Source organism: Canis lupus, chromosome 4 (genome assembly GCF_048164855.1).
Source record: "Canis lupus baileyi chromosome 4, mCanLup2.hap1, whole genome shotgun sequence".
Classification (NCBI taxonomy): domain Eukaryota; kingdom Metazoa; phylum Chordata; class Mammalia; order Carnivora; family Canidae; genus Canis; species Canis lupus.
In genome coordinates, this window is record NC_132841.1 from 73,324,614 (window position 1) to 73,337,308 (window position 12,695).

General features: G+C 44.0%; 1 protein-coding gene across 2 annotated transcripts in view; it reads left to right on the forward strand.

Annotated features, from left to right (window-relative positions):
• The first annotated feature begins 3,046 nt into the window (after positions 1-3,046).
• The window catches only part of CAPSL (calcyphosine like), a 34,785-nt gene continuing 25,136 nt past the window's right edge, over positions 3,047-12,695 (forward strand). For both annotated transcript variants that reach the window (XM_072824903.1, XM_072824905.1), the window contains exon 1: positions 3,047-3,158. The gene's annotated coding sequence lies outside the window, so the exon portion shown is untranslated. The remainder of the gene's footprint in view (positions 3,159-12,695) is intronic.

A 12,695-nucleotide genomic window follows, 5' to 3' on the forward strand; every position in this document is an offset into this window, starting at 1 on the left:
AAAATTTTGAGTAGACACTTCTCAACAGAAGATATGCAAATGACCAATAATCACATGAAAAATTACTAGACACATTAGTCACTAGAGAAATACAAAATAAAACCACAGTGTCACAGCACATCTACTGGAACAGCTACAATTAAAAAGACTGATCATATGAGTAGTTAGCAAGAAGATGGAGCTACTGGGGTTCACATCCATTCCATTACTGAGAGGGGGTGTGAAATAGTGCAGCCACACAGGAAAATCACTTCACAATTTCTCAGTTCAGCACATACTGACCACATGATCCAGCCATTCCACTTCTGGTATTTACTCAAGTTAATGAAAGCCTCTGTCCATGTGGAAATCTGTCCACAATGTTCATAATAACTTTATTTATAATAACTCCAGACTAAGAAAAAATTACATGCCCATTAATAAGTGAATGGAGTAACATTTGTGTTCTATCCATATAATGGATGCAGTTTATTGAATATAAATTATACTTTAAAATTGATTTAAAAATCTCTATGTGTGAGATGTGTTCTTCAGTGCCTTTCTGTGGAGTCCCTTAAAATGTAGTGTTCATGAATTATTTTTGCATTTGAGTATAATTGACAATGCAAATACATTTCAGTAATTTTTTTTTAATTTTTATTTTTTTATTTATGATAGAGAGAGAGAGAGAGAGAGGCAGAGACACAGGCAGAGGGAGAAGCAGGCTCCATGCACCGGGAGCCCGATGTGGGATTCAATCCTGGGTCTCCAGGATCGCGCCCTAGGCCAAAGGCAGGCGCCAAACCGCTGCGCCACCCAGGGATCCCTACATTTCAGTAATTTTAAAGTAGTAGAGCTAGTGTGGTTTTGAAGAGAGAAGAGATATGTGTGTATAAGAATTGGGGGGGGGGTTATTTCTTGAAGAATGAAAGGACTAATGAATGTAAGCAGATGAAGGGATCAGGTTCATATATTAGATTTAATTCAAGTTTATTTTGTGAGTAGGACCTGGAGTCTTTCCATAATTATAACCTTAACACATTTGATAAATGATAAACACAGGCAAACTATTTGTTTATCTTTAATGGGCATGAAACATGACACAGTATCTACATATAAAATACATGTACTTAGAGGTATATTTTAAGATGCTGAAATGAAGTTAATCTGCATCTATGTTTCCTTTCATTTTGTAGTGAGTCTTCCACTTATCTGTTTCTACATTAGCACTGACCACATTCACATATTGGTTCCTACAGACAGTGCTCTATGGATGTGATTCCTCCCCTATGTCAGTCTTCTGTTGGTTCATCATGTCCTAATTGCAGGCTACTGTGAGATGGTTATTTGTTTAAATGTCAACCAATTATCTTTGAAAAAGGAGGTAAATGGAATACTAGTTGTCTTAAACTTCTACTTAGTTCAGGGAACTAGCTAGAAGTTTCATGTTTTTTTTTTTTTTTTTTTTTTTGTTAAAGATTTTTATTTTTTTATTCATGAGAGACACAGGCAGAGGGAGAAGCAAGCTCCCTGCAGGGAGCCCCACGTGGGACTTGATCCTGGGTCTCCAGGATCATGCCCTGGGCTGAAGGTGGCGCTAAACCCCTGAGCCACCCTGGCTGCCCGGTTTCATATTTTGAATGTCCTTAATATAAGTGTATTTACCCAGTTCAACAATTTGATTCAGCCAACATTGCCCAATTTCGTGTTTGTGCAAGGCACTATGCTGGGCACTTTGGAAGAGGCAAAGATGATCCAGAGTATCCTGGTCCTCTCACGGGGCTTCCCACAGTCTTACTGATTAATTGCAAGGTAGATTTATCTGTCACTGACAGTGCATCTTATCTCAGTGGTTAGTTTAGCTTAGCAATTACATTTAGTGAAAATGAAATAATACAGCTTAGTACCTTGAGGTCAGCTGCAGTAAGGAGGGATGTTTTTGGATGAAAAGCTAATGGTGTATGGGGGAAGATAGTCCTATCCTGGGGTGAAGGTGGATTGCACATCAAATACCCTGTCAGTGTCAATAGCTTTTAATGCTTGGTAGGTGTCATACACCATAGAGAAAGGCCTTCTAAAAGCAGCATTTATCCTAAAAGAGAGACAACTTATTTAGCAAGTGGCCCCTTCTTGTTCCTCAAATCACACTCTGCTGGAAATTCCTTCAAACAAGGCAAGTCTTCATTAAAATCCACAGAGAATATTACCTTCTTGATCTCCAGGGCGAGAGTGAGAATTGGACAAGACAAATATGATGTCTTCTGTAGAGATTGTAGAAATCAATGGCCACACTTGCCTGAGAATACATATAATGAACGATGCAGAATAGAACATGGAACTCCGGTCTTCATCATTAGAGTCCTAATTTCTTTGGACTACTCCATGATGGAAGTGAGAGAAGGGGTGGAAATGAGGTAGGGTGGATGTCATGGGTACAAGAATGAAGGAGAGCATGAGTTAGGTACTGTTTTCTAAACAGGGCATTAGACTGCTTCTAATCTGGCAAACTCATTGCTAAGGAACAAGTGTAAAAAGGGAAGTGAGAAGAGGAGAAGAAAGGAGAAAAGATGACACCAAGGGTGGAAACAGTAGGGAATGACATCCTGTCCGTGTGAGCATGCAGAGAAGGAGAGAGGGCTTTGAATCACCTAGAATTACACCTAGCATCTCCTGTGTGTTGAGGTTTTAAGTCTCACCTGACAGATAATGAGACACCCTAGCAGGATGTCCTCTGGAGATGACAGAAGGGCAGGAAGGCTATGTCTTGTAGAGTAAGACAATTTGCTGAACGTTATTTCATACAACTTATGAGGCAAGTTTTGATGCCGTCCTGGAAACCAAACAATTGCCAGCTACATTTCCTGCTGCCTTCCCTCTCAGGCAAGCCGCTCGGGCTTTCACAGCTACCACAGGTCCTAGGCAACAAAAGTGTAAACTTGAGAAAAGGCTGGGCCAGGTTAGGGATTGATAGTGAACTGAGCCAATCAGGCTGTGACTCTGCTTCAGTGATTCTACACTGGGCAATCAGCGTCAAGAGGGCTGCCTGCCAACAAGATCCTGGGGGGAAGGTGAGGGGAAGGAGACCTGGGGGAGGGATGCTAGGGGCTGAGCCCTTCCAGGCACGCTTTGGGAGATAGTTTCAGTTCCCATCAACTGGTGGCAGCAGGTTAACATTTAAGGTAAATCGATGTTTTTCATCTATTATGTTGACTTGATCACTTTATTTAGTTTTAGCTAAATGATGGGGCGGTGGAGAGAGAGAAAGAGAAAATGAAAGATATTACTTTTGAAAGAGAAAACCAACAGTTGATGAGAGTTCTTGGTTGTCAGTCTAGGGAGAAAATAGAGTGGTTCTGGGGAGGCTTTTGTCATCTTTGTGAAGAGGGGCTCAGATAAAAAGGCACAAAAATCACCTTTATTCTGTAAAGGGGAAGGAAATAAACACCACTGAGCAGTGGCAATGTATGCGGTATCAAAGTGTGAAGAGTTTGGGTGAATTGCTTCAATTAGCCTGCATAACCATTGAAAATGCTGAGCTTCGAGAAGATTAAATATCTCCAAGTCATAATGCAATTAAGAGACTGAGCTTTGATTCAGATGTTGGTTTTTCTGACATTTAAAAATGTGCTATTTCTGCCTTACTCTGCTGAACTGACCACTTAGATAAGAAACAGAATTCTTATTAATGTGGGTTGGGGGAGGGGGGGGCAGCCTGGGTGGCTCAGTGGTTTAGGGCCACCTTCAGCGCAGGGCCTGATCCTGGGGACCCGGGATCAAGTCCCATATCGGGCTCCCTGCATGGAGCCTGCTTCTCCCTCTGCCTGTGTCTCTGCCTCTCTCTCTCTCTCTCTCTGTATCTTTCATGAATAAATAAATAAATAAAATCTTAAAAAAAAAATAAAGTGGGCTGGGCACAGCTTGCCAAAAATTGTAGAGTCGATTTGATTGATCACAAAATTGAGATGGGCTTTGGTAAATAGCAATACTGTTTATCTTCCCTTCAGTCTGGGGTGTAGTTAAATCATACTAAGTAGATGAATTTTTTTCCTGTTTTTAAAGCTCTTTTTTTTTTTAACCAAAATCATCTTATGATAGAAATGTCTTTATTTCATAATTGTGCATCTTAAATATTGAGATTTAAATTGTGGATATTCATTTCTATTTACATTCAAATAGCAGTGATCTAATAGTAATAGCATTGGTCAATTCCAATAGTAATCTAGTAGCATCGAGCTAAGTGCTGATGATAGACACCCAAAGTTTACAAGCTTTGCCCTTAAGAACCTTACAGTCTGGGAGAGGCAGTTCTGAAAGCGAGGAGTTACAGCATGGTTCAACGTGGACACTGGCTTTTGCACAGATTATGCAAAGATGCGAGCTGCTTCACTCTGGTGAGAATGGTTATGTGAGGCGTCACCGTAGTGACTGTACAGGGAAGAATAGGACTTCTGCAGGCCAGCAAGCGAGGGAGGGTGTTCCTTAATGCGGAGCTGTGTGTACAGAGGCACGGGGACAGGATACCATAGTGTGTTTGGGGAATGTGAGTCCTTATAAATGCAGAATAGATTTTAAAGGGGTAGAGAATTGCAAGAAATAAGGCTGGAGAGAAAGGTAGGGCCAATGTGTACCTTAAATGCTAAGATGTTTGCTCTTTACCTGCACACCAAAGGGTTTTTGATGAGAATGTGAAGTTCAGATTTCCATTTTGTAAAGATTGCTTTGACAATCATCTGGAGGAAGGATGGAAGGAGGGGGAAGACTAGTGAAAAGGAAATAATTAAGAGGAAATTTCAATAGTGGAAATGAGAGGTGACCAGGTCCTGGACTAAGGTTGTATCCATGGCAATGGAGGGGAGGGAGAGAACAGAGAGGCAAGGGATGTCAGGATGGTGAAATTCTACAGGACTTGGCTGCTGATTCATGTAGAGGGTGAGAAGGAGTCTAGGGTAATGTTCAGTGAATGACCTGGGGAGATGGTGATGTCATTTCCTGAGGCAAGGAACAGGAGGAAAAGATAATGAACTTGGCTCTGGAACATTAATCCCGAGACGTCTGTAGGTCATTGAAGTGCACATGTTTTGTGGGAAGTTTGAAATCTGACTCTGAAGCTAGCACAATGCATGAGTTGAAATAAAGATTTGGGAGCCAGCATTCCGTCAGTGGATGTGGCTAAAATGGCCACGAGATGGCATGAGAGCGTGATGAGGATAAATAAACCAAATCCCAAGAAACAGTAGCATTTTAAAAAGGAGGCGGAAGACAAGGGAGGGGCAAAATAGGTCAGACTTGAGAGGAAGGGAGTCAGAGGAAAGTAAGATTCATAGACATTGAGAGAAAAGTTTTAAGGCAGAATGATCAATAGAGTCAACTGCTGGGCAAAGTGAAATAGAAACTAGACATGTGAGAATGGGGAAAATTAACAAGGCAGGAAACCACAAATGTTGGAGAGGATGTGGAGAAAAGGGAACCCTCTTACACTGTGGGTGGGAATGTGAACTGGTGCAGCCACTCTGGAAAACTGTGTGGAGGTTCCTCAAAGAGTTAAAAATAGACCTGCCCTACGACCCAGCAATTGCACTGCTGGGGATTTACCCCAAAGATACAGATGCAATGAAACGCCGGGACACCTGCACCCCGATGTTTCTAGCAGCAGTGTCCACAATAGCCAAACTGTGGAGGGAGCCTCGGTGTCCATCGAAAGATGAATGGATAAAGAAGATGTGGTTTATGTATACAATGGAATATTCCTCAGCCATTAGAAACGACAAATACCCACCATTTGCTTCAACGTGGATGGGACTGGAGGGTATTATGCTGAGTGAAGTAAGTCAATCGGAGAAGGACAAACATTATATGTTCTCATTCATTTGGGGAATATAAATAATAGTGAAAGGGAATATAAGGGAAGGGAGAAGAAATGGGTGGGAAATATCAGAAAGGGAGACAGAACGTAAAGACTCCTAACTCTGGGAAATGAACTAGGGGTGGTGGAAGGGGAGGAGGGCGGGGGGTGGGGGTGAATGGGTGGCGGGCACTGAGGGGGGCACTTGACGGGATGAGCACTGGGTGTTATTCTGTATGTTGGCAAATTGAACACCAATAAAAAATAAATTTATTTAAAAAAAAAGAAAGAAACTAGACATGACTGTTGAAGTTGGCCATCAGGTTGGCAGTGGCTCCTGAGAGAATGCTTGGTGGAGGGACAGTGGAGACCAGACTGCAGTAGACTGAAGGATGAATGGAACGTGAGAAAGTGGAGAAATGAGAGGCTCCTTCAGGTCTTGGGCTTTGAAGGGAGATAGCTAGAGGCAGTCTAGGAAGGAGGGACCATTGCAGATCCATGAACTAAAAAGAGGAGCTGTGATTTTTAAGACAAGGTGTGGAGCAGAGTGGCATAGGGTTGAAAAGATTGAAAGAGGAATGTAACCAGTGTCATACTAATATTTCAGGCTTTGTGGGCCAGAGGTCTCCATGGCAACTATCAAACTTCGATGTTGTAGCATGAAACCAGCCACAGATAATCCATAAACGAATGTGTGTGGCTGTTTTCCAATAAAAGTTTATTTACAAAACTAGGTCAAGGGGGCAAATTTGGCCCGTGGGCTGTGATTTGAAGTCCCCAGATCTAAATCATTTTAGGTTATGCTGGCCTAAACTCAGGGTCTTCTTGATAACTGCCCAGGGAAAGGTGGATCTTATTTTCTTTGGAGGAACGGAGGTTGAGAGCTCAGAAATCATCAATGCGCTAACTTCTGATTCCAGGATTCACATCAGTCTCCTTCATCGGGGTGATCTGGTTGCTTCACACGAATGTCCTGGAGTAAACTGATCTGGATGTGCTCACACACTTACTTTCTAGAAGGACTCCCTTTCTTCTGCCAACAGTGGCAGAAACTGCCAGTTGCTCACTCAATTGCCAGTTTCTTCTTCTTTATAAACACAACCTGAAGGATGGCAAAGAACCCAGCCCCAAAATTAGCTTTCTCAGCTCTCTTGATGTGTTTGGGTTGCTATAGCAAAATACCACAGACTGGGTAGCTTATAAAACAAGTTTATTTCTCATAATTCTGCAGACTAGGAATCCAAGATCAAGACACCAAGATCTGGGCCCCCTCCCTGGCACAGAACCAGCACCTTTGCGCTCTCCTTGGGTGCTAGAAGGGGAAAGGGATCTCGAGGAGCTTCCTTCAGAAGGCACTAATCACATTCCTGAAGGCTCTACCCTCCTGATTTGAGTACCTCCCAAAGGCCCCACCTCCTAATACTGTGGGAGTTAGATTTCAACCTATAGATTTTGGAGGAGCATAAACATTCAGACCATAGCACCACCCTCCTTTGCAGGACTGGCCAATGACATTTCAGTGGGAGGAGTTGGGTGGAGTCCTGGGGAGCTATCATGGAGGGAGGACTGAGCTACCAAGTACTCTTCTTGCCCTTGCTCTTGTCTGTTGCCTGAGGTGTGGGTGTAAAGGTGGGAACAGCTATGGTTCTTTTGTAACTTCAGGCAACTCTGAAGATAAAAACAATGGTGAGGTAGAGAGATAGTAGTTTCTTGGGACATAAACTCTATTCATGATAGGCACACAGTGAGAGAGAGAAAGGCAGAGACATAGGCAGAGGGAGAAGCAAGCTCCATGCACCGGGAGCCCGACGTGGGATTCGATCCCGGATCGCGCCCTGGGCCAAAGGCAGGCGCCAAACCGCTGCGCCACCCAGGGATCCCGGGACATAAACTCTTTGAAATGCCTCCCGACTTCTTTTACATGAGAGGAAAATAAACCTCTATCTTTTCAGAGACAATGATCTATTTCTATTAAGAGTAGCCGGATACAATTCCTGTCCGATGCTGTCCCTGTGACATTGGATTTCTACCCATAAACACTTCTTGGTTTTCTGGAAGTATCAGTTAAGAGCCTTCAAGATGCAAATAATTGGCTGGATTTCTAAGTGGCCATAAAATAAACATTAAACATACCAATGACTCCAAAGGAAGCATTTTAAGTGACCTAAAATAGTTACTAAGTGAGTGCTTTTGGCCACGAATGTTGCAAAAATAGAAATGGTAGTCAGACCTTCATTCCCATCTGAAAGTAGTGGAAAATAAAAAGTTGGGGTTTGTCTTCACGGTGGGTTTGAAATCACTGAGGCCAAGGTCTCATGGCACCTGAAAAATGGGATATTGGAACATTGCCTGGTTGGTTCTAAGAGCACAGTCGCTGAAACCAGGGAGTTTGGAACAAAAGTTTTCTTTTTTTAAATTCTTTTTTGCATTTTGTACACAAATTGAGACAAATCTTTGCTTACTTTTGTGCAGCTTAGATCTTTTCTTACTCTGCTTCTTTAAGAGCTTTCATGTAGCAGGCTCCCTGACCAGAATAGATTGCAAGCAATTTCTTGGTAAAAACCCCAGGGACTCAAGGCAGAGCAAGATGGGGGAGACAGCAAGGAGAGTGTTATTACGACAGCTCCTGCCTGCAGAGATTCTCAGGGGGACGCTCATTATAAGGATCTTGTAACCCAGGGACCTCTGTATCCTGTAAACCTGGTATCCCATTGTGTTAGTTACATAGGCCCTCGGATATCAGACTAAACAGTGGTTCTCACTCTCTTCGTAGCCAAAAATGCTGCAGAGGTTGCTAAATGCTGATAAAATATTACTGAGAGAACAGGTCATAATGGAGTTGGTTTATCCCCCCTTCCGCTTCTGAGGGGCAGCCAAGTCTCTCCTCACACAGGATTGCTGGTTACTTACCCAGGTAAAGGTCATCCCAAGCCCGGTGTGGATAAACTTTTGCCCATTGTATCAGTTAGAAATACTTTTGGCCGTAGTAGAGAACCTGACCGACTGTGCATTAAGCAAACCAGGGCTTAGGTTCCTCTCTTGACAAGAGTGTGGAGTCAGTTGCTGAGTCGGTTCCGCAGCACAGTGATCTTAGGCTGTAAGTTGGTATCTCTGTGGTTCTCTTTTTCCTCATGACTACAAAGGTTGCCATATCTCCAGACATTGTATTCTTGTTCAAGGCAGGAAGAGGCAAACAAGACGGAGGGGCTCTCTTAGAGTCCTCAGTATGTTCAGTTGAGTCTCTGGCCAGAACTCATTCACAGGGCCACCCAACTGAAGGTGGAATGTGGCAGAGAAAGAAGATTGGAATGATCTTAGAATAAGCCAGTTGCAATGTCTGGAAAATCATCTGTAGTTCGAATTCAACAAAGTCAGAACCACCCTGAGGAATGGAAACTCCTGGAAGGGACTTTGGTTGTCTCATTCACTACTGTCGTGTGGCACATAATAGGTGGTCAATAAATGTACATACGTTGACTTCAAGACCAGAACTAGGGTGAGGCAAAGTAGGCACCCAGGGCAAATATTTAAGGAGGCACTCACACTTAGGCTTGGGGTTTGCACAATCCTGAGATGGAGGGGCTCCTTAAACATTGCACCCTACCTTACTAAGCCTGAATCCCAACCCTGGCTGAATTAATAAAATGAAATTTCAAGCAGGTGTATGAAATAGACAGTTTACAACACTGGTATTTATAAAATAATTTTTATTATAAAAAATTATAAAATTATTTATATAATTTATTATTTATAAAATTATTTATATAATTATAAACTTATAAAAATAATAATATAAAATTATTATTATTTTATAATAAAAATTATTCTCAAATCATGCCATATCATAAACATTAACATGAGAACATGAATCACATCTCAAGGATCAGCAGAAAAAAAAATAAAGGACTATGATTTAGCAGACGTGGGCTCTCTAGAGAAATTTGCCGGTCGACAACAGCTAAAGCATGAATTTTAAGCATCTTGAGAAAATGTATTTCGGCATCGAGAGAACCAGACTTCGGTGACATCTGAATTCTGGTGTGCTCACGTCGCTATAGATGGCACGCCGTCATACTTCACATCTACGCAGAACCTGGCGATCCAGACAAAACTCAGCTGTTTCATGTATTCATATGTCGTGGAATATTTTTAAAAATAATTTGTGGGAAAAACGAACTAGGGGTGGTGGAAGGGGAGGAGGGCGGGGGGTGGGGGTGACTGGGTGGCGGGCACTGAGGAGGGCACTTGACGGGGTGAGCACTGGGTGTTATTCTGTATGTTGGCAAATTGAACACCAATAAAAAATAAATTTATTATTAAACAAACAAAAAAAGAGTAAATCTAATGGAAGATAATCAGGGCAGTAGCTTTGAGTTCAGATTTCAGAAAAAAAACAAAACAAGAGAAAATCAAGAGCTTGCAAATCCTCCTACTAGCCGAGCAAGGGCCCTGAGGCGAGAGGGAGAGGGGTCACATTTAGGACCCGGGTGGGGCCTGGCTTTGCTCTGCGCTCCTGTCCCCTTCCCTCCTCTGCAGTGAAAGCCTTCCGACCCTCCGAGGCAGTCTCTTCCTTGAAGTTTTGTTCACTCTCATTTCATGGACCTTCTCTGCCTCCCCCGAAGCAGTGTAGGAGCACCAGGGGGCCACTGCTGAGCAGGGGGGCCCTAGGTAGAACCCACTCAGGTGTCGGCGGCAGACTTTGCCACTGCCTCGTGGCACTTGCTCAGGCCAGTGACCCAGGTTCTCTGGGTGTGTGCCGACGTCCGGGCTAGGGAGCAAGATTTGACAGGCCCCACCACCTGAGGCCAAGTGCTCATATGTTTAAAGCATTGAGCCCAGATTGTGGTCCCCGGAGTGGTTATCACTGAGGTTACTACCACTTCTCTCTCTTTTTTTCAATTTAACATTTGTTTTTATTTAAATTCAGTTTGCCAACATATAGCATAACACCCAGTGCTCATCCCATCATGTGCCCCCCTCAGTGCCTGTCACCCAGTGACTTTATCCCTCCGCCCACCTCCCCTTCCTCAACCCTTTGTTTCCCAGAGTTAAGAGTCTCTCATGGTCTGTCCCCCTCTCTAATTTTTCCCACTCATTTTCCCTCCTTTCCCTATAGTCCCTTTCACTATTTTTTATATTCCCCGTATGAGTGAAACCATATGATGTTTGTCCTTCTCCGATTGACTTATTTCACTCAGCATAATACCCTCCAGTTCCATCCATATCGAGGCAAACTGGTGGATATCTGTCTTTTCTGATGGCTGCGTAATATTCCATCGTGTATATAGACCACATCTTCTTCATCCATTCATCTGTCAAATGGCATCGTGGCTCCTTCCATAGTTTGGCTATTGCGGACATTGCTTCAATGAACATTGGGGTGCAGGTGCCCCTTCACTTCACTACATTTGCATCTTTGGGGTAAATGCCCACGAGTACAATTGCTGGGTCGTAGGGTAGCTCTATTTTTAACTTTTTGAGGAAACTCCACACAGTTTTCCAGGGTGGCTGCCCCAGCTTGCCTTCCCAGCAACAGTGCAAGAGGGGTCCCCTTTCTCCACATCCTCACCAACATTTGTTTCCTGTCTTGTTAATTTTAGCTACTTCTCTTCACTGTTAACAGTCTTTCCTCCAGCCCTTCCCCTCAAGGTCTCACTCCTGCCACTAGAGGGACCTGGTAGCTTATATTCTCAAACTTGGGTGCACATTAAAACCCTCTGAAGGGCGCCTGGGGGGCTCAGTCAGCTAAGTGTCCTGACTCTTGATCTCAGCTCAGTCTTGATCTCAGGGTCATGAGTTTGAGCCCATGTTGGACTCTGTGCTGGGTGTGGGGCCTACTTAAAATGAAAACAAAACCACAAAACCCTCTGTAAACATTAAAATGCAGATCCCAGCACTCACACCTAGAGATTCTCTTACTGTGTTTGGGATGGGGCACGGGCACCTTTATTTTCCAACACCTCTGGTGCTCTCATTGCCCGGATGCTCCCAGTTCTTTCTCTCCGGCAGAGCTGCTCAACCTCGGGACTACTGGCATTCTGGACTGGGGGGTTCTGTGGTTGTGGGGGCTGTCCCGTGCCCTGGAGGATGCTTAGCAGCATCTCTGGCCTCTGCTCACGAGATGCCAGTAGTACCCCACACCCCTGTTGTGACAACCAAAAATGTCTCCAAGCATTGTCAAATATCCCCTGGGGACAGAGAGGGAGGGCAGCGTGGGTGAAATCATACCTGGCTGGAGCCACAGCTCTGTAATATCGCCCGAAGAGTTAGCACTGCCCCATCCTAGTAGCTAGAGATGCTAAGGGTCTGTTTCGTTGAACTGAGCTCAGGTGGGTTCAGTGAAGGATCTCTCAGGATGTCGACGACGCTGCCCTACACCTGTGGTTATCCCGGGGGAGGCGGTTCCCAGGATTCTACTGCAGAAACCATATCTTTCCTTAAACCATCTGAGTCTTTCATTTCAGCCTCAGAGGGGGCACCTCCTAGCCACCTGCTAGGTTGCTCTGAGCCCTGGGATCTAATTTATTCCAGAGGAGCATTTTCTAAGGGAAATTCTTGAGGAGCTACAGGCTTTTGTCATCTACTGCCTAGCAGGAACTAGTTTATCGAATGGACTGGAGTCAGTAGAGTGGTTTAATGTTTCCCAACCATTGCCTTCAAACACGACCTATGGTATGTCTCACCCCATTTCAGGTGTTAAGAGGTGCACGGAGTCTAAATTGAAATTTGAGTCTTACATCTGGTTCCCAAGTAGAGACAGGATAAAAACCACTGCATGTCCCCCATCCCCATGGGGGTGGCCATTAGGCGCAGGGTCAAGCCTGAGCTAGTGGAGGGGGAAGGTTTGGCCTGGCTGTGAGCTTGAGAGAAGGCA